This window comes from Triturus cristatus, chromosome 8, assembly GCF_964204655.1.
Source record: "Triturus cristatus chromosome 8, aTriCri1.1, whole genome shotgun sequence".
Lineage (NCBI taxonomy): Eukaryota > Metazoa > Chordata > Amphibia > Caudata > Salamandridae > Triturus > Triturus cristatus.
Window position 1 is genome coordinate 479,157,470 of NC_140591.1, and position 26,354 is coordinate 479,183,823.

Sequence of the window (26,354 nt, forward strand, 5' to 3'; positions counted from 1 at the left end):
AGAACCAGAGAGACTCCAAATACCTCTGTGACAGCAATTCCACTATGCTCACAGCCTCATGCTGTGATTTTATGCGTAAAATTAAATTTGCTTGCCATTTTCAAAGCACACTCACTACAGTTTTCTTAGTTTTTAGGCAGAAAACGAAATTTGCTTGCCAATTTCAAAGCACACTTAGTACTGTTTTTTTTCCTCCTAGCTTTAATTACTCTAACAGTCGCATACATTTTCATTACAGTTTTCAGACACAGAAAACATCACATGTGCAAACAGCTTTTTGAGACCATGTACATGTGTGACCTTGGTGACTGACTACACTCCAGCAAAATATATCAGCCTTAGTGATGTTGAATGTATTAGCGTGACTCACTGCTTCCATGAAACACCAGTCTCTTGTGAATACTCAGCCAGATTCTACAGGATAAACTGCTGGGTGTGTGCTAACAGTCTGCTTATGCAGACTGTGTATTTTCAGTAGCAAGAGACATACGCATGGTTACTTCTCAAAAGAACCAGAGAGACTCCAAATACCTCTGCGACAGCAATTCCACTATGCTCACAGCCTCATGCTGTGATTTTACGCGTAAAATGAAATTTGCTTGCCATTTTCAAAGCACACTTACTACAGTTTTCTGTGTTTTTAGGCAGAAAACGAAATTTGCATGCCAATTTCAAAGCACACTTAGTACTGTTTTTTTCCTCCAAGCGTTAATTACTCTAACAGTCTGATACATTTTCATTACAGTTTTCTGAAACAGAAAAGAGCACATGTGCAAACAGCTTTTTGAGACCATGTTCATGTGTGACCTTGGTGACTGACTACGCTCCAGCAAAATAAATCAGCCTTAGTGATGTTAAATGTATTAGCGTTACTCACTGCTACCTGAAACACCACTCACTTGTGAATACTAAGCATGATTCTACATGATAAACTGCTGGGTGTGTGCTAACAGTCTGCTTATGCAGACTGTGTATTTTCAGTAGCAAGAGACATACGCATGGTTACTTCCCAAAAGAACCAGAGAGACACAAAATACCTCTCTGACAGAAATTCCTCTTTGCTCACAGACTCATGCAAAAATCACCACATACATCCCCTCTCAAACTCATAACTCACCTTTAAAATTAGTTAGTTGAGAAAGAAATGTGGCACTCAAACTGCAGACTATCAGACTCAGAATATCAGAGCTGTACACCTCTCTCCTCTGAGCAGAACCAATTAATGGCAATGTTTCTCTCTCTTTTTTCACACATATACATGTTAATTACAAATCTCAGAGCTTCCCCCTTTTTTTCAAATGAAATCACACATTTCGATTGGTTGAAAACTTCAACCCTTTTCCAAAAGTACCCTTCCCCCAACTTGACTTCTGCCTGCTACCATAGCAACAGCTCATGGAACACTACTGTGTGGAGTCAGGTCAGAAGTTCACCACACAATGTTTCATTTCCAAAGAGCAAGAGTGCTTGACTTTTCAAACCTAACAGCAAATCCATAGTAATGTTCTTTGGTAACACATTTTTCTGTACCAATACAAAACATGCTTCTATAAATTTACACATACAGCCTAGTTTTTAGTGTAGAATGGGCCAATGAGTTATTTTTATTTTAAAAAAATATGTATGCCTCCATTTCCAAACTGTCTTTCATTTCATTTTGCCATTCTACTGAAAGACACCTTCAGAGTGCATCCAGATCTCCTTGAAAGATGTTCACAGTGTGGATTGTAGGTCACAGCTATGTCTTCTGGAGTGAAAAATTTGCAGAAAAAAGAGGTATGGTGAGAGACCTTGCTTTGCCAAATGTAGACATTAAATGGATTGGTCAGAGAGGGTTAAAGTGGCACCAATTAATGACTTTGGTGAAAACCTTTCTACATCTCCCACACCCTAACCTTATTATTGTGCACTGTGGTGGAAATGACCTAGGCACTTTAACTGGCGTAGGTCTGGAAATGCTTATTAAGGACACCTTTGTGCAATTGATGTCCTCATTCTGCCTTTGTATATTCTAACATATGCCAAAGGCAAAAGTGGAAGTGGTCCTACCAATTTTGTCCGCAGATTGACAAAGCAAGGAAGCACGTCAACAAATCTGTTTCTGCTTTCCTCAGAGACTATGGTATGGGTTCTATATACCACAACAACTTGCGTTTCAACATGCAAGACATTTATAGAGGAGACGGTGTACATTTCAATGATGAAGGGAACAGAGTCTTCCTCTTAAACTTTAGACTCTGCATCGGTACTTACTTGTAGGTACCAAAAAACACTCAATGAACACAACGGCTCTTTTTAGAGCCCCCTAATATCTTAACACTTAAATTTGTTTTTTTCTTCTTTTTTTGTTATTTTCTACCGTACGTGTACGGTAAGCTTACCGTACCCGCACCCCGTGATTTTTTTTAAAAAACATTTAAATATATTTTTCATACTTTTATGGCCTTCTTGGACCCCCTGACAAACGCTAGGGGGTCTGCAACTCTCTTCGTTGCCCCCTTTCCATGTTCTCCTCCTTTGTTTATCAGTGTGAGACACACAAAATGGAGGCCGACACTTCCGGATTTCGACCGATTCGAATGTTTACAGTCATGTAACCAACAATCAGAATTGAGCTCGCGCATGGCAGCGTGCACGTACGGTAAGCTTACCGTGAGCGCTCGGAGCGCGCCTATAGATATATATATTGATTTAAATGCTATTTTCTCAGCAAATACTGAACACATTTACACCAGACCTACAAAAGGCACATCCCTGACCTGAGGACTACCTCTTTGCCAAATTTCAAGTAATTCTGTTCAGCCGTTCGGGCTGTAGCTTGGACTAAAGGTCCTATGGAAAAATGCATGGGGAAAACGCGTTTTAGGACCCCCCCTTTTTCTCGGCCCCTGCTTGACGAATCCCCCCGAGACTTTCAGGGAAGGAGCGGAGCGGAGCGCCCCACCTATTTTGAAAATCTCGCGAGGATTCGTCAATCGGTGCCAAAGTTATTCAAAATAGAATGTTGCAGATTTCCTATGGAAACACGGTCCTAACTATAACTACCTACTGGCGACCGCCAGTAGGTAATATATATATATATATATATATATATATATATATATATATATATATATATATACCTGTAATATAAATATAAAAATTACATACCTATATAATAAATTGAAATATAGAAAGTAATGTTTAGGGGTCGATTCCGATCCTGTATTTTTTTTTCCCGTACAACTCGTATCCATAATTTTTCCCGTACGAATCATGGAAGTCCCGTCCCAACCGTGAAGTACGATTCGTACGGGAAAAATACATACGGATCGGCCCCATCCGTACGAATTTGATCGGTGAAAAGTTGTACGAGACGGACCCGGACACTTTTCCGTACGAATAAAAAAAATACAGTCCGAGCGTACAAGTACGATCCGGACCGGCTTTCCGATTTAGGATTCGTACGGGAAAGGTCCTGTACACGGGGAATGACTTTACCCGCTACAAAGCAAACTTTGTACGACTCGTATCCCGGGAAAAGTAGTTCCCGGGATCCGAGTCATACAGGCCCCCCCTGCATATGTACGCACCTCACAACAACATTGCGTATGTACACACCTTACAACAACATCATCGTGTATGTACGGTGCATACCCCAACATCGCGTATGTAGGCACCTCACAACATCATCGCGCATGTACGGTGTGTACCCCAACATCGCGTATGTATGCACCTCACAACAACATCATCGCGTATGTACACACCGAACAACAACATCATCGCGTGTGTATGGTGCGTACCCCAACATCACGTATGTAGGCACCTCACAACAACATCATCGCGTATGTACGGTGCGTACCCCAACATCGCGTATGTACACACCCCACAACAACATCATCGCGTATGTACGGTGCGTACCCCAACATCGCGTATGTAGGCACCTCACAACATCATCGCGTATGTACGGTGCGTACCCCAACATCACGTATGTATTCACCTCACAACAACATCATTGCGTATGTACACACCGAACAACAACATCATCGCGTATGTATAGTGTGTACCCCAACATCGCGTATGTAGGCACCTCACAACAACATCATCGCATATGTACGGTGCGTACCCCAACATCGTGTATGTACACACCCCACAACAACATCATCGCGTATGTACGGTGCGTACCCCAACATCGCGTATGTACGCACCTCACAACAACATCATCGCGTATGTATGGTGCGTACCCCAACATCGCGTATGTACGCACCCCACAACAACATCATCACGAATGTACGCACCTCACAACAACATCATTGTGTATGTACGGTGCGTACCCCAACATCGCGTATGTACGCACCTTACAACAACATCATCGCGTTTGTACGGTGCATACCCCAACATCGCGTATGTACGCACCTCACAACATCATCGCGTATGTACGGTGCATACCCCAACATCACGTATGTACGCACCCCACAACAACATCATCACGTATGTACACACCTAACAACAACATCATCGCGTATGTACGGTGCATACCCCAACATCGCGTATGTACGTACCTCACAACAACATCGCGTATGTACGCACCATACATAGGCAATGTAAAACAGCACAAGGAGGGTCTATTTGACTAGCACAACACCACAAAATACGTCTACAGTGCACAAAACATGGAAATGACTGACCTGTCCACATCCAAACAGGCAAACAGAGGGTACAAACTCACAACCACCCCTTATAACACACACACCAAAAATTCAAACTGAGGCCCATCCACAAATGGACCAATAAAAAGGGCCCACACACACAAACCATGAGCCTTTGCAACAGACTCACTGCAGCTAGAGAGCACACACCAACAGCTGCACCCATCCATCTTAACATATACACCTTCACACAACCTCCTTCACACATACCCCCTCTTCACATTCCGACCCACACCTTCACATTCAGACCCACAACCATTCACACACTCACCCCACACCATGCCCCCAGAAAAGAATCCAAAGTTCACAAGGGAGGAGCTGGAGATCCTTGTCAATGAAGTCATCAGAGTCGAGCCACAGCTGTTTGGAACATTGGTCAGACAGACCAGCATAGCCGAAAAATCATGCCTGTGGCAGAGGATCGTCGATAGGGTGAATGCTGTTGCACCCATCAGAAGGACCAGGACTGAATGCCAAGCCAGGTGGTACGATCTGCGGAGAGCGGTCAAGCGAAAAATAAATGATGACTACGCCCAGAGCAACATCACTGGAGGTGGTGGGCACCGCAGACCAGTACATTTCCATCCCTGGGAGGAGAAGGTGATGGCCCTGCTTCCGCCGGTGGGAGTACATGGACTTCAAGGACTTCCAGAGCCTGGTGAGTACACAAACAACTTACGTAATAGTTGGGGTAATGGCATCCACACCCTAACTACACAAAATGCATGCAACTACCCCCAAGCCCTCACCAGCCAGAACCACAGTCAAAAACAACGCTAATGCCACTAACATGTGTATGCCCCATTGACAAAGCAAGGCCATGCTATGTCCCATGCTACACGAAGCACCAACCCAAGAATGGATGTCCGGTATGCTGGGAGGGTGGGTGTCACACAACGCATTTTTGAACTCCAAATCAGACACAATTGCCCTCATCCCATATGGCCCAGGTACATACCCATGCACCATGCGCAATGCACAGGGATTGGGAAAGTACTGACAAGATAGCTGACACTTGGCCCGGGTGAGGGCAGCACAAGGCCCTCCTGTGACCAGTGCAAACACAAACACCAAGACAACAAGGTCAGATATCTAGGACAGGAACTCACACTCACTGTCATGGCAGCATGTTCCATGGGGGAACAGCTACATCACCTGGGAGCCCCAGTGCAAAATCACACTACACCCACCAGCAGGCCCTGTCACACACACCCCTTACAAAAGCAGACACCCCCGGGACAGGCAATGGATTTACCCACTGTCACAATGGACATGTAACACAACAACACCAATACATAGCCGAAGAAGTATCCAAGCCAAAAATCTACATGTCAAAGACTCAGGAGAACATATCAATCTGTCCCCTGCAACATACCCATCCACAAGTGAACATTAAGGAGAATGCTAGGCACATACAACTACCTGGAGGAACAGTGCCAACTTGAATGTGTATGAAAAATGGATGTTGCATGAAACAGCATTAACATTGTCTGTCTCTCACACACAGGGCAACGTGATGAATCTCCCCCCAACAATGGGGGTGAAGAATCACAGTCCCAGGCTCAGGAGGAACCTGATCCCACCGGCAGTGACGCCTCTCAACACGCCGCGGATGACCCGATCGACCTGGACCCTCTGGTTTCCAAGCCCCGGCAGCACCTGGTTCAGGAACATCTGTGCCAAACACCACCCCCACTCCTGCCACATCACAGGAGACACCGAGGAGCCCTGCCCGCAGTGAACAACTGAGCCAGTCTGACCAGGAGGGACAAGGAGCGCCGGGCACCCAGGAGGAGGCAGACAACACCGCCACTGCCATCCCTCAGGGGTCCCGTAGACCCGATGTGCCCACATCGGCAGGCCAGGCTCGTGTGGTCAGGGGTGGTAGGAGTGGAGGCAGGCGGAGGCGAGAACCTGACCAGCCAGCTGAAGGGACCGGTATGTCACACATAGACAACATCATGGACGCATACCGGCGTGACACCAGGGAGTTCAGCCAGGTAGTGGTGACCCTCACAGAGATGAAGAACCAGCAGGCCGAGCAACATGCCAGTCAACAAGAACACCAAGGACGGATGGAGGCAAGACTGGTGGAGCTCCTGGCGGTGCAAAGGGACATAAGCCATTCACTCCGTCGGATCGCCGACAACATGGGCAACCCTCCCTGTGCCACCAGGCGAAGACCACCACCAGCCACAGGGAGGGAGGAGAAGGAGGATTCGTCCGACGGAGCGTCCCAAGCATCGTCAAGGCCTGCATCTGAGGATCCCCGGAGGAAGGTGGGTCCTCCACGGAAAAGACCATGAGAGGCAGCAGACCATCCACATCTCCCAGGTCCCCTGGCCTGGCACCTGGCCTCCATGTGTGACAGCATCACCTCATTGACTGACATCATCTGCCACATGGACTTGCTGGTCACAGTCTGACCAATGATGCCAAACACTGTGGCCTGGACTCTGATGACTTCAAATGCCAAGGATCCCACCTCCCCCTGTGAACTTTGGATTCTATGGTCCCTGTATTGCACCTTTTTCTGTGCACAAATCATGCCCCAGACCTATAATAAAAAAATGTATAATTGTAATGTTATGTTGCAGTCATTTAGCATGAGTCCACAACATACGTGTGGGGATATGTCAAAGTATGCCTGAGAGTGGATCTAACTCCAGCCATCCATACACTTGGATCTGAGTCCGGTCGAGGACACACATGGGTCACAATGTATCACCAAATACTGACATGGAACCCAATACTCACCCGTGATGGCCTCAAGCTGCTGAGGGGGGGCTTGCAATACTGCTCAGGCAGACCAATTTAGCAGAGTATCATGAAGGTGTAGAGGTCATGGGTCATGTTGAGGTGCCCGGGGAGGGATTCCCAGGTCTGTTTGGCGAGGTGGGAGAATTATCTCCTGCATGCAGTTTTCCTGTGGATGTGATGAATGGTGGCCAGGGCAAGGTTGGATGACAGACGTCCAAGATCGTTTTTGGGTCTGGGGTTGTGGACTGCCTCCTGAGTGTGGTTGAGGAATCTGAAGGTGATCCTGCAGCAGACAGTGAGCCATTCTAGCTATCTCAGGTGGACGGTGATGTGGCTGGGGCGGGGGATGTTGAAGATGATGTGTGCGGATGCACCCTGGATGTGGATAACTTCTCCTGCAGTTTTGCTGTTGTTCCTCCATAGAGGGCGGTGCTGTAGTTGACCCGGCTGGTGTTGTGGTCCTGGGGGACGGTCTGTCTTGCCTTGGAGTGGATCTATCTGTGGATCATTTGCAGCATGCGGAGGGTGTTGCAGCATGAGGTACAGATGGTGTTGAGTTGCATGTTAATTGTGAGCGATGAGTCCATGATGAACACCAGCTTGCGTGCGTGGCGCCTGGGTGCTGGTGCGGTGCCCAGGCCGGTGGGACAAAAGGAGTTGACCCAGGCGTAAGGGGACAATCCTCAGATGATGACCTGAGTCCTGTCCAAGTCCACACTCAGGTGGCTGATGTTCAGCCATTTGTCAACGGACCTCATGCCTTCTTGAAGGTTGGATCTGGCAATGGCTGGGTCTTTGGTGAGGTTGAGGAGCAGCTGGGTGTCAATGGCATACGAGATGATGATGAGGTCGTGTGCGCATGTGATGGTGGAGAGGGGGGTCATGGAGACATTGAAGATCATCACGCTGAGAGATGAGCTCTGGGGCATGGGCCACATGACCCCAGTGTACTACATGCTTCAGGGTGGAGGCCGACTCCCTGGGACTTGCTGGTGAGCTACTTGTTGATTTAATCCTGGGCCCTCCTCTGGATACCAGTGTTGGAGATGTGTAAGCTGACAGTGTGGTAGCACATGGTGTAGAATGCCGTTGAGACATCAAGGGGGGTGGTCTCACCATTGTTGAGCAGGGAAAACTTGTCGTTGGTGGTGGCAATGATGACGGTTGCAGTGGTGTGATTACTGTGGAAGATGTTCTGGTGCCGGTTGCCTGGAGCTGTTTGCGCGGAGGAAGTTTGTCAGTTGCTTGTTGAGTGTCTTCCTGATGACATTTGCTGGGTAGGGAAGCAGGGTGATGTTCCAGGAGATCCTGCGGTACTGCCGTCCGTTGTTGAAGAAGGGCCTGGGTCTCTGCATGCCTCCAGCTCCCATGGAATGTGGCAAACTCAAAGGAGACATTCAGGATGCGCTAGACGTGGGCTTCAAGGATGGGGAATGATGTGGTTGAGATGTTGTGTGGGAAGGGGCCTGATGGAGAGCCAGAGTGGATGGTGCACATGAGCCAGGTGGTGTATTTGCTGCTGACGGGAGTCCAGAACCTGAGGGGGGTTTGTCCCGTGGATAATAGTGCTGTCTGCCTCTGTGTGCCAAGGCTGTCGTGTATGACCATGAGCTTGCAGTGATAGAAAGTTGCAAGGGATTTGATCTGCCTTGCAAGGGTGGGGTGTCTTTTGGATGGAGAGCTGCTGTCAGTCCACTCACAATGCTGATGACCTCATTTATGTCGTGTGTTGTGGTACCTCGGCCCTATCTGAAGGACCTCCACTTGTCCTTGCTGATGATATGGTGATGGCTGTGTGTGGCGTTTTCCAGGGCTTTTAAGGTAACTGATGGTTCTTTGTGTTGCAAGGTTTGCACAAGAGTCCGGCTAGATCTGTATGAGTCCAGTAGGTCTGCCTTGTCCCAGGTGGCTTAACTGTTGTTGGGCTGCACAGGAAAGTCCGTCAATGTGGCAACATTGTTAAATCAGTTGCTGATCCAGTGTGTGAGGTTGCAGGGTGTGGCGGGGGTGTCTGTTTGAGTGTCTCACACAGCTTGTCTGTGGCGACTTACATCAAGCATCTTTGGGGGATCGGTAGCGGGGTGTGGGGCAGTGTGTTGCTTGTCGGAGATGTGGATGCAAATGTTGATGGACCAATGATGGATGGTGGTGTGGTTCTCCTCCAGCAAGAAGTTACTGGCCCCCAGCCACATGTAGCCTGTGGAGGTGAGGGTGTGCGTGCAGATGTACGTGTTGATGGCTTTGGGGATTTGTGGATGTAGGCCTGGAGATCTGTAGATGAGAGTTACTCTGAGGGTTGCCAGGGGTTGGTGCAAAACCAGATTTGTGACTCTGAGGGTGTACTTGTGAATAAATTGCAAGTCATCCGCCGGGATTGTTGGTGCCGTCCCTGCGGATGATCTTGTATCCGTCAGAGATGGCAATGAAGAAGTTGTGTGCTGAGGATGCTTTTATCCATGTTTCTGTCATGAAGGTGATGTGTGGGGCTGTTGTGTTGAGGAGGTAACAGAGTCCAATGGCCTGCTGGTGGACAGAGCGGGTGTGGAGTAGGAGGCACATGACCTGGTTGTTCTGACAGGGTCTGGTAGGCGGGGCAGCGCTGTGTAGGCAGTTGTAGTTGCACACTCAGCATGCAAAGGTGTCGTGTGTGCGCTTAGGGGTTGCCTGATAGCAGGCGGTTGCTTGTCTGGTGGACATTGCTTGGAGGGATGGCTGCAGCATGAGCCTGTTGTGTGACGTGGGTCATGCAAGGACCAGAGGGTCGTGCACTGTGCACGTTGCAGGCGCAGACTGTCCTGCCTTTGGCACGGCGTTGGCGCAACAGTGGCACAGACAAGCTGCTGGCTGCATTAAGAATGGGTGGAGGGGGAAGGGAGGAGCATTTTGGAGGCGCGTGGGTTGCAGAATCAGGACACTCGGTGGTGCGGTGCCGCAGGTGAGGCAGCAGCAGGCAGAAGGGGTGAGAAACTAGGCAAAAAGTAGCACACAAAGACAAGGAGGTCAGAAAGGCACAGTGCAACAGGTGTATGTAAAGGAAGGAGTGTCAGGTTACTCATTGGTCACTCTGAGAAAATGTATGAAGAATCAACAAAAATGACGGTCACAGGATCAGGCAACAAAATGCGGAACTGCGCATAGGAGACACACCGTGAGCAGTCGTTTACGTACCGTTGTGGGAGCAACCTGCACAAATACATACACAACCAGGTACTTCATGCACAATAGAGATTATTAGCCATGAAGAAATGCATGCATGTTGCCGAAGTACACATACACTCATATGCTCAATCTTTGACAATTATGCCATAGATGACGCATGCAAACTGGCAAGAGATCTGCAGTGACAGAGATGAGGCACTTTGGATTGTGCTGAACACCTTTATTGCACAAACTCACACAAAGGGAAATGCATCCATACGAACAGACTCACAGGTCAGTTGACAGAACATGTGGGACATACGCTGGACCCCCCTTCACAAAAACGGATGTTGTAAATCCCAATGAACTGGCACACAAGTCAAGGGGATGAGCCAAACACATCCTGCTGCACACGGAGAGGCTGCAAATCACCATAGAGCCAGTTGTTGTGATGTCCCACACTATGTCCACACGTAGCATCAGCAATGTTTCAGAGGCAAGGTTTACACACATTGATGCCTTCATCAGACTCCACACTCCTCTACAGATGACTGTCAAGAAGGGTGACTATCATGTCATGGGAGTGATGCTACATGTTATATGCTCCATGGTGAGAAGACATGTATGCATGGTACCACAACATGCACAGAAGCAGTCCCCACACATTCCCAACCCGTACCACCACCAAAAAGCCTTGCTGCAATCCTTACCCAAACTGACAGTTCCACATGTCCGTGCATGGAAAGCTGATTCAGCACACGTTGCAATCCTCATGAGGAATAGCAGGAGGACAAAGATGACACGAGCAGACAACAGGCGCAAAAACCTGGGAATGACAGACACACAAGAAGTCACCTAAAACAAATCTCGCTGGACACATGGTCAGTTACGAAACATGAACAATGTTGGACACATGCAAATTTCCAAGAAAGTCTCTGCGCAGAACTGTGTGGCATGACATCATCACTCGAGTGACACATCAGTACACACATCAAAGTCACTTTGCATTCAGTCAGCTGGACACACACATTGCAACACATGCCATTCAATGCTACAAGCTTGCACACTCATACCCAGTGACTCACCATTATGAGAAGAAGTTGCGTATGAGCTGACTCCGGATATCATACTCCTCCTCCTCATCACTTGCCTCGTGACCAAGCCCTGGATCCTCCACGGGTGGGTGTTGCTGCTCATCAGGATCAAGGATTAGTGGCACTGCCTTCTCAGCGGCCATGTTGTGCAGCATGCAGCACACAATGAAGATTTTGCACACCTTCTCCGGTGAATATGGGAGGGACCCGCCTGTCTTGTCAAGGCACTGGAATCGGCTCTTCGGGAGGCCAAACGTCCTCTCAATCACTCGCCTGGTCTGCCCGTGTGCATTGTTGTACCTGTGATCTGCAGCTGTTCTTGGGTTGCGGAGAGGTGTCATTAGCCAAGGCGAATTGGCACATTCAAAACATGTCGATTGTGTAAAGTATTGTGAGCCCCAAGGAGCCAACATTTTTTCGTTTTCGTTTTGTGTTCCAAAGTACTTACAGGTCTCTGAGTGTGGTGACACCTTGAGTATTGAGGTGTGTTAGTTTACGTTGGGTGCACCACTACTGTTTCTTTCAGGGTAAACAAGAGGTGGCCTGACTTCATTGTATTGCTGTGCTCACCGGTTCACAGACACTAGCTTCTCAATATATATCTCATTCAAGTTGTGGCCTGGTGTGTTCGTTTTTTCCTTGTGTCCAAGTGGCATAGTGGGTCTACCAACTGGGCAGTACAGGGCTTACATATGTGCGGAGTAATCTAGCTGTTACTCATGATGCATTGCCTGATATGCACTGTGACCAATTGTTTCTGTGCTCATGTGTCAGATGTATACAGGTGACTGATGCATTTCTGTTTCTTCTCCTTGCCCACAGCATCATCATCCGCAACAGAGGGAGACACATGCACGGACAAGGAGGAGGGACCCAGCGACAGTGCCACCAGTGCTGTAGAGTCAGGAGGAGCCAGTGGCACGGAGGGCAAGGGGAGTCAGTCAGAGGACCTGTCTGGACACGATACCAGCTACGACGCCGGCAGGTCCGACGATGACCTCCTGGAGGAGGCGGAGGCTGCAACACCACCTGGCAGCATCCCCACATCTGTCCCCGCCTCCTCCGTTACCATCTCCGCCCTCCCAGTTGCTCCCGTCCCTTCTGTCCGTGCAGAGGCCCAACATGTCTCCTTCGGCCCAGGCACCGCACTCCCTGCCCCTGTCACCCCTGCTGCCCTCAGTGAAGAGTCTGTGGACATACTGCGGCAGTTGCAGGTTGGGCAGGCATCGGTGCTGAATGTCCTCCATGGACACACTAAACTGCTCACACAGATGGTGTCGTTCATGGAGGGCATGTCAGCAACGATGTCTGACCAATGCAGGATATTGCGGTCCATGGACTCTTCCCTGACGGCAGCAGTTACTCTCCTGCAGCGCTCCGTCCCCCCCTACCCCAGACCCATCCACACTTCCCTCTCTCATGCCTGTCCAACGCACACCCAGACAGTCACGGGCACGCACCCCACCAGACACAGCCTGCAAACCCCCAAGTAAGGCAAAGTGCACACCTCCTGGCACGCACACTCAGGGGGATGTAGGCACACCCACAGGGTCTGGAGACAGACGACATACACGCAGCCACAGTCGCAGACCGCAGTCCTCACAACCCTGTCCCTCCAAAACAACTCCCCTTGGCTCCCCTGTCAAATGCTCACCCAAGAAGATCTTTATGGGTGAGCTGGACCTCGCCCCCACTGAGTGACCACCCCACAAGCAGGCGAGGAAGTCCCCGGGCATGGGAGTTGTGTCCCCCACCATGTCGACCCCCTCCCCCAAGAGCGCTGCACCCCATCCCTCACCCACCACACCCTCCATTGAACCTGGGGAATCCTCTGGTGCAGGGGTTAGGCTGGACGTCCTAGCAGCAGTGTGCAGCGCCGAGCTCACCTCCACCTTCAGTGCTGCCCCACCCTCTGTGGTGGAGACATCCACCCCTGCACCCGCCACACCTACCCTTTCCCCTCCTGTCCCTGCGGTGCCTGGTACTGCCACAGATGATGCACCCCCCCGGTCGATAAACCATGAGGCTCCTTTGTGCAGGCAAGCTAGGGGTAGACGTAGTCCCCTACGTCCCCCCTTGGGCTTGAAATATTGACTGGTCATTGGCCTCTGTACATAGTCTATTTTTAATTTTTTTTTTGTGGTGCTGAATAAAGCCTTTTATTTTACTTTCAACACTATTGCATTTCAGGTACTTGATGTTGGTGCTGAGGCTCCTGGAGTTGGTGTTCTGGTAATGTGTTAGGGTTCTGATAAATGTTTTTGTATGATAGTCATGAGGTGGACCATGGTATCTGTGTGCCATCACAATGTCTCTGCAAAGAATCATTGGTAGTGTGTGTTCATTTTGTTTTGCGACATTGTCCCAAGGAGTGTTCCTTCCTCTGTGGCACCTGACATCTTCCCTGCAAACAGTTGCACAATTGTTGTGCTGACCTGTGTCAACATTTCCTTTGTTGGTGATGGATCCCTTCAACAATGGCCATGCCTGCTCACCGATGTCTCCTGCTGAATCGTCTGTGCCATCCTTGCTAGTCACTGTACTTGTGTTTTGAGTATGTAGGAATGCCTTCAGGGACAAATTCCCCCTTTTCAGCACTATGCATGTGTGTAATCACGGCCTACCACACAAATGGTACTTGTTATGCAGGGTATTTGGGCACCTGACTCACAATTGTGGGCATTGTATCGACGGGACTTCCACCCTACTCCTTCCATTAGAGACAATATCTTGGTGGCTGGACCAGCACCTGGACATTCCTATCAGTCCTGGGATGTGCGTGACAGTGTGTGTTCCCTTTGGCTATCTTAGTTTTGTAGGCAGTTACATGACTATACAGTCTTGTGGTATGATATCAGGGTGTGTATTGTGCTGCATCCGCCATGTGTGGGTATGCATGTGTTATATGTGCTCACACCCACATGTGGTGTGTCATGCAGTGCGTGAAATACATCCATCCTCCTGGGAGTGGGACACTGCTGTCAGTGATGTGTTGTTATAGCACTATCATCATAGTCGAAAGTTAGGGATGCGTTCATACCACCATGTAGGTGTGGTCATCTGATAATGATGTACACCCCCCATATCTCTGGACACCGCTGGGAGACCTGTGCACCCACCCCCATGTCTCTGTCCACTGCTGGGAGTCCTATGCACCCACCCCAATATCTCTGTCCACTGCTGGGAGTCCTATGCACCCACCCCCATATCTCTGTCCACTGCTGGGAGTCCTGTGCACCCACCCCCATATCTCTGTCCACTGCTGGGAGTCCTGTGCACCCACCCCCATATCTCTGTCCACTGCTGGGAGTCCAGTGCACCTACCCTCATATCTCTGTTCACTGCTGGGAGTCCTGTGCACCCACCCCCATATCTCTGTCCACTTCTGGGAGTCCTGTGCACCCACCCCCATATGTCTGGATACTGTTGGTATTCATCTTCACACACCCCTCATATTGCAGCCCACTGCTGGTATTGATGTGCAGCCACCCCCATATGGCTGGCTACTGCTGGGAGTCCTCTGCACCCACCCCATGTCTCTGTCCACTGCTGGGAGTTGTGTGGACCCACCCCATATGTCTGGACACTGCTGGTATTCATCTGCACACACCCCTCATATTGCAGGCCACTGCTGCTATTGATCTGCAGCCACCCCCATATGGCTGGCAACTGCTGGGAGTCATGTTCACCCACCCCCGTATGTCTGGACACTGCTGGGAGTCCTCTGCACCCACCCCCATGTCTCTGTCCACTGCTGGGAGTCCTGTGCACCCACCCCTATATCTCTGTCCACTGATGGGAGTCCTGTGCACCCACCCCCATGTCTCTGTCCACTGCTGGGAGTCCTATGCACCCACCCCCATATCTCTGTCCACTGCTGGGAGTCCTGTGCACCCACCCCCATATCTCTGTCCACTGCTGGGAGTCCTGTGCACCCACCCCCATGTCTCTGTCCACTGCTGGGAGTCCTGTGCACCCACCCCCATATGTCTGTACACTGCTGGTATTCATCTGCACACACCCCTCATATTGCAGGCCACTGCTGGTATTGATCTGCAGCCACCCCCATATGGCTGGCCACTGCTGGGAGTCCTCTGCACCCACCCCCATGTCTCTGTCCACTGCTGGGAGTCCTGTGCACCCACCCACATATGTCTGGACACTGCTGGTATTCATCTGCACACACCCCTCATATTGCAGGCCACTGCTGGTATTGATCTGCAGCCACCCCCATTTGGCTGGCCACTGCTGGGAGTCTTCTGCACCCACCCCCATGTCTCTGTCCACTGCTGGGAGTCCTGTGCACCCACCCCCATATGTCTGGACACTGCTGGTATTCATCTGCACACACCCCTCATATTGCAGGCCACTGCTGGTATTGATCTGCAGCCACCCCCATATAGCTGGCCACTGCTGGGAGTCCTGTGCACCCACTCCCATATGGCTGGCCACTGCTGGGAATCCTCTGCACCCACCCACCCACCCCCTTGGACCAGTACACTGCTGGCCTGGACCTACACATACACCAATATGCAGGGCCAGTCCGTAAGCCCACATTCCTGGCGTGTGTACGCCTCGTATCCCAAATGTACTGGTGCCGTAGGATTACGTGTGCAATGCACCGTACCCATGCATTCATTGCGTGTGTACGGTTCGTATCACTGTTCTACTGGTGCCATAGGAGTATGTGTGCAACGCACCGTACCCACGCATTCATTGCGTGTGTACGGTCCGTATCACTATTCTACTGGTGCCGTAGGAGTATGTGTGCAACGCACCGTACCCACACATTCATTGCGTGTGTACGGTCCATATCACTGTTCTACTGGTGCCGTAGGGGTACGTGTGCAACGCACCGTACCCACGCATTCATTGCGTGTGTACGGTCCGTATCACTGTCCGACTTGTGCCATAGGGGTACGTGTGCAACGCACCGTACACGTCCACTTCTGTTGTAGCGGTACGCAGGGGTTGCTGGCCACGCCCCCCCCCAGTGACCAGACCCTGGTGGTAATGTATGGGCTCCATATTATAGGTTTGGCTTTGGGTATGGGGTATGTTTCCTGCCCCTCTCCCCCCTGGCCCCTGGGTGTTGTGCTCACCTTCTGCGGCATGTGCGTCAGGTCTGGTGCACCAGGTCGTAGGCTAGGAGGACCGGGATGACACGTACGATGGGGTTCATGGCGTGTACGTCGCGTACCGGGGCTCCGATGCGTAGCGGTTCGCGTCGGACTCTTTTTTTCCGACTGTGTTTGGCTCCCGTCAAAAAGAGCCGTACGGAGTGACATAGGGACGAATCGTACTTGCTGGGCCGGAAACCGCTGATTGAATACGTCTGGACGTCGCGTACAAGCTGTTCCGGATCAGAATCGTTGTTTTTTTTTACCCGTACGGTCTTTTGTACGAAACGTACAGAAATAGGCTTTCTGTACGAATCGTACTTCCTAGGATGTACGGAAAGTTTACCGGGTACCAGTCGTACGGAGAAAACGCTCCATACAACGATTCGTACAGCCTTTTTCCAGTATTGGAATCGGCCCCCTATTTGTAAAAAAATATTTTACACTACATTAACTATAACAGTAGGGAAAAAGTTGGATAGCGTAGGGGATAAAATTACTATTCCCACTCCAGAGAGTGTAACAGTAGGGAAAGTATTGGATAGCGGAGGGAAATAATTTACTATTCCTATTCCAGCAAGTGCAACAGTAGGGAAAGTGTTAGATAGCAGAGGGGAATAATTAACAATTCCCACTCCACGGAGTGTAACAGTAGAGAAAGTGTTGGATAGCGGAGGGGTTAAAATTACTATTCCCACTCCAGCAAATGCAACAGTAGTAAATGTGTTGGATAGCAAGGGTAAAATTTACTATTCCCACTCCAGTGAGTGCAACAGTAGGGAAAGTGTTGGATAGCGGAGAGGTATAAATAAATATTCCCACCCCAACAAGTTTAACAGTAGGGAAAGTGTTGGATAGTGGAGAGGTAAAATGTACTATGCCTACTCCAGTGAGTGCAACAGTAGGGAAAATGTTGGATAGCGGGTGGGTAAAAATTACTATTCCCACTCAAGCAAATGCAACAGTAGGAAAGTGTTGGATAGCGGGTGGGTAGAAATTACTATTCCCACTCCAGTGAGTGCAACAGTAGGGAAAGTGTTGGATAGCGGAGAGGTATAAATTAATATTGCCATTCCAACAAGTGTAACAGTAGGGAAAGTGTTGGATAGTGGAGGGGTAACATTTACTATTCCTACTCAGTGAGTGCCACAGTAGGGAAAGTGTTGGATAGCGGGGAGGTAAAAATGTATATTCCCACTCCAACGAGTGTGACAGTAGGGAAAGTGTTGGATTGCAGGTGGATAAAAATTACTATTCCCACTCCAACTAGTGTAACAGTAGGGGAAGTGTTGGATAGAAGAGGGGTAAAAATTACTATTCCTACTCCAGTAATTGCAACAGTAGGGAAAGTGTTGGATAGCGAGTAGGTAAAAAATACTACTCCCACTCCAGTGAGTGCAACAGTAGGGAATGTGTTGGATAGCGGATGGGTAAAAATTACTATTCCCACTCCAGGGATTGCAACAGAAGGGAATGTGTTGGATAGGGGGGGTAAAAATGACTATTCCCACTCCAGTGAGTGCAACAGTAGTGGAAGTATTGGATAGCGGGTGGGTAAAAATTACAATTCCCACTCCAACGAGTGCAACAGTAGGGAAAGTGTTGGATAGTGTAGGGAATAATTTACTATTCAAACTCCAGCATATGCAACAGTAGGGAAAGTGTTGGATAGCGGAGGGGAATAAGTTAGTATTCCCACTCCTGCAAAATAATAAACATTAATTAAGAAATAATTAGATTGTGAAAAATAATTTACCTCCCACCTTATTCCCCTATAAACGACACCACCAATATTGTAAAATAATACACAATTAACAAAATGAATTAAAATTTATTATTTAATTAATGACAATTGACAAGCAATTTAAAAACCATCAAAAATAAATTAGATTGTACAATTAACACTATAAAATAACTTTAAATAAATATTAAATAAAAAAAACATAAACATCTTATTAAAATTAAATTACTTCCCACCCTACTCCCCTATCAACCCACAACTAAAAGAATTACACAATTAACATATTTATCCATTCATTATTAATAATTAATATCCAATTAATAACTAATTAATAACATTTTTAACACAATTAACAATCTAAAATATTAACTACATAAATATTAATTATTAAAAGCATTAATTATTTAATTATAACCAAATTACTTCCCACCCTACTCCCCTATAAAACCACAACCTGCTCCTAAACAAATTACACAATTAACATATTTACCAATTAATTATTAATTATTCATAAACAATAAAAAAATTAATTAATTACAAATTAATTACGACAATTAACAATATTCATTATTAAATACAAAACTATTAATTAATAAAAGTATTAATTAATTACTTTCAATTGAATTACTTCCCACCCTATTCCCCTATAAACCCGCAACCCGGTACGGAACTAAAACACAATATATATATTTTTTTAAATGTATAACTTCTAAAAAAATGATTAATTAATATATTATAATTAAATTGCTTCCCACCCTACTCCCCTATAAAACCACAACCCACTACAGAACTAAAATACGCAAACATTTATTAACATAAAATTAATTACTTGTAAAAAATTCAAACATGCATTAAAAAATAAGCTATACTTTTAACATATATACTAACATACAGAACACTAAAAAGAAATTCTATATTATAAACAACGATATTTTAACTTACGATATTTCTAACTTCGATATTAAGTAAAACGATGTTTCCTACCTGCATGTCGATATTCTTGTTGACGATATTCTTGCAGGTCGATATTCTGTCACAGCGAAATTATACATTGATATTATGGCATATCGATATTTAAAACTCGATATTATGTCTGCATACCGTTTTAGGTAATGGCCTTATCTCATACTTTTTTCCATTACAATGGGGTGTTCGCCAGGGATGTCCCTTATCCCCTCTTTTTTTGTTCTATCTATTGAACCCTTGTCTCGTCTAAATTCTTCTATTTCTATTTTTTCTTACGGAGAATCCCACTTGAAATTGTCAGCCTACGCAGGTGATATCTTTCTTTTTATTTTCAATCCTGAAACCTCTATTCCTTCTCTTTTGCAATAATTTGGATTTGACTGGTTTTTGATGGAACATGTTTGATGGTATGACTCCTTGTTCTTTTCCTCAATTTCTAGCTTCTTTCAATTGTCCATGCTCTTTTTGGAAGAAATTCTCAACTCTCATGGGAGTAATTCTGGACGTCTTCTACTCCTTTCCCTCTGAGGCTTCCCCACCTTTAACTGATCCTTCCTTAAAATTATTGTTGCTGTTCCAAAAGGCTTCTTTGATCTATAAATATCTTTCCTCTCCGGATCCTACTCTCTCTAAAACAAATTTGGAGCTTGCTTGGGAAACAGGTTTGAGCTGTACTTGGAGCGTTGATTTAAGGAATAAGATTTGGGCAAGATCATTAAAAATTTCTAGTTCTGCTTCTACTACTCAATCTATGTTGTTTTCTTTATCATCGACTGTACTTCACTTCCTTATCAATAGCTACATTTTCTCCCACAAACAATGACTCTTGGTGGACATGCAACTCCCCTGGGTGGATATTGGATCTTTCATTTCTAAAATTCTTTAATTTCTGCCCACCCCTCACCAATGATATCCTTTTTGAAGATAGTTTAATAGAGTCTTTGGCTCTATCTTCACATGAACAAAGATTACTTGATCTTATGTTAGCTTTAGCCTTTCAGAAAATTACATTACACTAGAAATGTTCAACTAAACTCTCAGTTAAGGCATCGTGGAATAACCTTTGCCATTATCATAGATTAGATACTGCTTTTGCCTCCTCCCATAATCCACTTTTATAGGAAAATAAAATAATTCAGGACTCTTTCAGTAGTCCATGTCAGGATGCAATGAGCAGCATGTTTAGATATCCACATACAAGCCCCCCCAGTGAGAATACCCTAGTAGAGTTTTTGCCAATGCCCATGGCCACTTCACTTAAAATTATGAGAGCCCTAAAATCCGGATCTCCTTCCTACCCATGTCCAGCAAAAACATTGGTATCAATTGCTGAAGTAATTAATCCAGCAGTAAATAGGACGCTCAACCTCTCTCTGTCCGAAGGAAGGATGTCTATAAACTGGAAGCATGGGAAAATTCTTCCTCTTTTAAAAAAAACACTAGCAGATCCCTTGGTAGTCAGCAAATATCGACCTACATCGCTCCTACATTTTTTCTCCAAAGTGATGGAGAAATATGTGAATACTATCGTTACTGATTTTATTGAGGGTAACCAGGTATTCCATCCTAGCCAATTGGGTTTTAGAGCGAACTACAGTACAGAAACCGCTCTATTAGAAATTGCAGAGATGATCAAAAGTACCCTAGATACAGGAGGAAAGGCGGTGCTGATATTATTAGACCTGTCGGCGGCCTTTGACACCGTGCCACGTGACCGCCTCCTTTAAAGACTGAAGGAGAGTGGCATAGGGGGCACGGTCCTCAGATGGTTTACTTCCTTTCTGGGCAACCGACAGCAAACAGTTTGGGCTCCTCCTTTTTCAAGCCCTATTCAATCTCTGAATGTAGGGGTCCCTCAGGGTTCTGTTTTAAGTCTGCCCTGTTCAATATATATATGTCCCCTGTTGCTCTTTTAGCCGAACAATATGGGGCAAAAATTATATCATACGCAGACGATACACAATTGCTATTCACCTGTGAAAAGGATGAGGTGTTTAATGGCAATGAAGTTAATGTCTGCCTAACCAAGGTGTTTAACTGGTTTAGGCAAAACCAGTTGCTCTGCAATTCCGACAAGTCGAAAATTATCTTTTTTGGACATACTCCGGATGACGAGTGGTGCCAATGGTGGCTTAAAAATATTTCTCCACTGTAAAAAATTTAGGAGTAAAGATTGACTCCGACATGACCATGAAGTCCCAGGTACAATCAACTGCAGGTACCTGTTTTGGTCTTGTTTAGCTGTTAGCTTTTCTGTCCTGGGGTCAGGCTAGCGCCGGGGCACTCCATGGAGTAGCCGTGTGCCTAACAAATACCCCTATAACATAACATAACAAAAGAGATTTATATTGGTTACCATTAACCACTTATTTAAACAAAGTTGCAAAAAAAGAAGTTATATCCTCCATACATTCTGAAAATGTTACACCTCTGTAAGATGTTATTTCTCTACCTTTTACTGTATATTAGTTCTTATTACTATTCAGGGGCCGATTCCGATGTCGGACGGACTGAGGTCCGCCCAACATCGGTCAGTAGCCATAACCGACCGACCTGCTGTCGTCGGTTACGGCCCCGCTAGTACGACGCTCGTATACATCACAATGCAAGCAAGCATTCCGAGCGGAATGCATGCTTGCATCATGGAAAGCAAGGATGCAGTTCATCCCTGCACCCTGTGGGCGGCACCCCAAGGTGCCTGCCACCGGGTGCAGGGATCCACAGAGGGGCACCATAGGTGCCCCCAGGCCGCGATACGTCAGCCTCACAGTAGGGCCCCCAAAGTCAGTTTCCGACTGCCTTTTTGTGCCGGAAAAACCGTCACGAAAAGGCAGGGAAAAACTACCATTGTACTCCCTTGGTCACAAAGAGGAAGCCGGGGGAGTACTGAGGGATTTCCGGACGGCGGACGGGCTCTCTGAGCCTGTCGTCCGCAATCCGGAAATCCGAGTCGGATTCCTTTCCGACCGAGCACATCAGAATGGCTCGGTCGGACAGGAATCCAGCCGACACGATCCGATTCGGTCGGAAGGGCCCTTCCGACCGAAATTGGAATCAGCCCCTTATTGGTGTGTTAATTACTTCTTCATTGTTTATTAATATGCAATGTAACTCGATCTTCAGTTATTGAATTATATTGCACCCTTTATCCCTTTCCTTCCTTTCATATTGTAAAATTGTAAACAGCTTTTTATTTGGTTCAGTTTGCCCTTCATATTTGTTGTTATCTATTCCAAAATATTTTATATGGCTTACTGTTTTGTAATTGCTTTTTGCTCTAAATAAATCTTTAAAAAAAATAATAATAGTGGATACACTATTATAACAGTTTCACATGAATTACTAATTCTACACAATACTGTACAGCATCACCTCTTTCATTTCGCCTTCCTGTGTAATACCACATTTCTTGCAATTCTTCTTCATTAATCACCATAGTACTATTCTAGTAGCAGGTTTTCTTCCTCTCAAGAGTTCAAACAGCATATTCCCTGTTGACCAAATGAGGGAATATTCTACATGACAAAAGCATGCTCTATAAAGATTTTCTTCAAGGAAGCCCTGATTTCAACGCTAGATCGCCTGTTTTTATAACTTTTTAAAATCTCTCCACCAGACCATTTGCAGAGGGATTGTACAAGGCTACTCTTGAATGTTAAATGTCATCTTTCATTAAAAAAAATTTAAAAAATCATTTCATCTGATGTTTCACACCAGTGTCTGATAACAAAATCTCAGGAACCTCTTCCCTCAAGAACACAACTTGTAAAAAATCAGTGGTAATCTTACTTATGATTCGAACCTCATGCCATTTAAAAAAAATTATCAATTTATACAATAGCGTAAAATCCTTAGCTGGCAACGTAGAAAATGGCCCCATAAAATCAATAGCCAATTTCCGCCACAGCCCATCTGGTAATTCACCAGTAACCACTGCTACTGTACATAGCTTGGCAGATTTATCACTGTATGCCCAAACATTGCATTTACTCACCCATCGATCAACCATCCCATCAACACCTGGCTACCAAACATTTTCCTTGATTTTCCTCTTGGTACTGGACATGCTTCCATGACCTTCATGACTCTTTTTCACTGACATCTCTTGAACCCCTTGGGAGGAATAATCTTATCTCCTCTTAACACCACTCAATTGCATAAGTAGAATTCCTCCTTTAATTTCCAAAACACAGATCCATCACCTGTCAGCATGCTCTTACTAGGCCAACCTTTGCTAATGTATTCTTTTACCATTTGCATTTCTACAGCCCAAGATTATGCCAACAGTTCCTTCTCGATAATTGAGTAACTCATTTCAGTCTGAGTCAACATATGTGAAGCATATGCAACAATCTGCTTATCATCCCATCCCCTCTCCACTGAGATAACCATGCTCCAATACCAATGCTTGGTGGTCCTCAGTTCTGGGGTGTACCAGCTGGCATGTTTGCGGATCTTGTTGGTTTTTGTAGGTTTCAGCGGAGTGACTCTGTTGGTGCAGGCAGAGCTCCAAGCGGTGAAGTTCTGGATGGCGTGGTTGAGGTCTGTTGAGGCTTCAGGTTGGGAGGTAGTGAGGGTCTGTGACCACTGATTTTTGGTGAACTTGCTCCAGCTACGGTGGGAGGTGATCTGCTGTCTGGTAGCGGAGTGCTGGCTGTCAGTAATGGTGAAGTGTATGATGGTGTGGAAAGTCCAGGTGAGTTCTGTGGTGTGGCGGAACTTGATTCTGTCACTGGAGGTGAAGATGGGGTTGAGTGTGTGTCCGGCTTTGTGCATGAGTTTGGTGACCAGTTGGGTGAGACCGATGTTAATGTATTCTTTTACCATTTGCATTTCTACAGCCCAAGATTATGCCAACAGTTCCTTCTCGATAATTGAGTAACTCATTTCAGTCTGAGTCAACATATGTGAAGCATATGCAACAATCTGCTTATCATCCCATCCCCTCTCCACTGAGATAACCATGCTCCAATACCAATGCTTGGTGGTCCTCAGTTCTGGGGTGTACCAGCTGGCATGTTTGGGGATCTTGTTGGTTTTTGTAGGTTTCAGCGGAGTGACTCTGTTGGTGCAGGCAGAGCTCCAAGCGGTGAAGTTCTGGATGGCGTGGTTGAGGTCTGTTGAGGCTTCAGGTTGGGAGGTAGTGAGGGTCTGTGACCACTGATTTTTGGTGAACTTGCTCCAGCTGCGGTGGGAGGTGATCTGCTGTCTGGTAGCGGAGTGCTGGCTGTCAGTAATGGTGAAGTGTATGATGGTGTGGAAAGTCCAGGTGAGTTCGGTGGTGTGGCGGAACTAGATTCTGTCACTGGAGGTGAAGATGGGGTTGAGTGTGTGTCCGGCTTTGTGCATGAGTTTGGTGACCAGTTGGGTGAGACCGATGTTGTTCAGGTTCTCCAGGAGGGTGATAGAGATGGCATTGTTGGGGAAATCGATGTGGAAGTTGAAGTCGCCGAGTAGGATGTAGTGGTGTGAGTGAATTGCTAGGGGGCAATTGTGTCACAAAATGTTGCTCGGGTCCTGGGGGTCTCTAGTTGAGGACACCTCTTATCATGGTCTTCACGTCAGTTTGTAATAGGAAGTTGAGGTGCTCCATGAGAAGCATGGGGTTGCCATTGGTGATGGTGCATCAGATAGTTTCGTGAAGATGATGGCGATGCCTCCGCCTTGTTTCTTGGTGCAGTCGCGGTGTATCATCTTGTAACCTTTGGGAGTGGGGGTGGTGATGTTGGGGTTTGAGAAGCGGTTGAGCCACTTTTCGGTGATGAAGGCGATGTCCATGGAGAGGGAGGTGATGGTGTCCCAGATTTCCTTGGCGTGTTTGCTGAGTGAGCGTGCGTAAAGTGGTGTGGGTGTGTGGTGTTCTTGGTCTTGTGGGCAGGACTGGTACAGGATCTTTCGAATATTGTCTTGCAGGAGATGTGGCAGCTTCGGCAGCTGAAAGGTCCTGTGGTGGATTGTGGGGAGGTAGAGACACAGCTGTTTCGATGTCTGGGGTCCAGGTCCAGGAGTTCCTTGGTGGTGTTGCGTTGGGTGGCGGGGGGGCTAGAGGCTCTGGAGCTGGGCATTGTAAAACAGGCGCTGAGTTAACAGCATACCTGATGCATGCGTCCACTGTGTGGACGTACTGCAGCCTCTATTAGCGGTGCTGGTAGTGGCCCTAGTGCAAGCGGCATAGGGAAAGCAGGCAAGACAGGAACAGCAAGCAGGGACAGCAGGCAGTGCATGGACAGCAAGCAGTGCAGGGACATGGACAACAGGCGATGCAGGAACAGCAGGCAGCACAGACACAGGGACAGCAGGAGGCGCAGGGACCGCAAGCAGGGTAGAGACAGCAGGCAATTCAGGGACTGCAGGCAGCGCAGGGACAGGGATAGCAGGTGGCGCAGGGACAAGGACTGCATGCGCCACAGTAGCGGGCAGCCGCCTGCGTTTGTCCCACAATGCAGGAGCTGTAGTCCTATTATATCCTTCACGGGAGGCATGAAAAAAGGTCTTCCCAGCTGGCCCCACCTCTGGGGCTGTTGCTTAATGTAGTTTGGACCGGGCGGTGAAGTTGGGAGAAGGGAGGGGGTCTACGGGCATTGTGAGGAGGGCAGACACCTCTTTCAATGAACCGGAAGCCAGCTTCCAGTGAGGCGGGAGCTGCAGGCCCACTATATCCTGTGCTGGTAGTGCAAAAAAAGGTCTTTCCAGATGGCCCCACCTCCAGAGCTGCTGGGAAAAATAGTCTGGTCTGGTTGCGGCTCACCAGTGAAGTCGGGAGGAGAAAGGAGGTCTCCAGGTGTTGGCAGGAGCGCAGAAACCTCCTTCAATGAAGCAGGAGGTGGCTTCTGTTACTCACCATTGA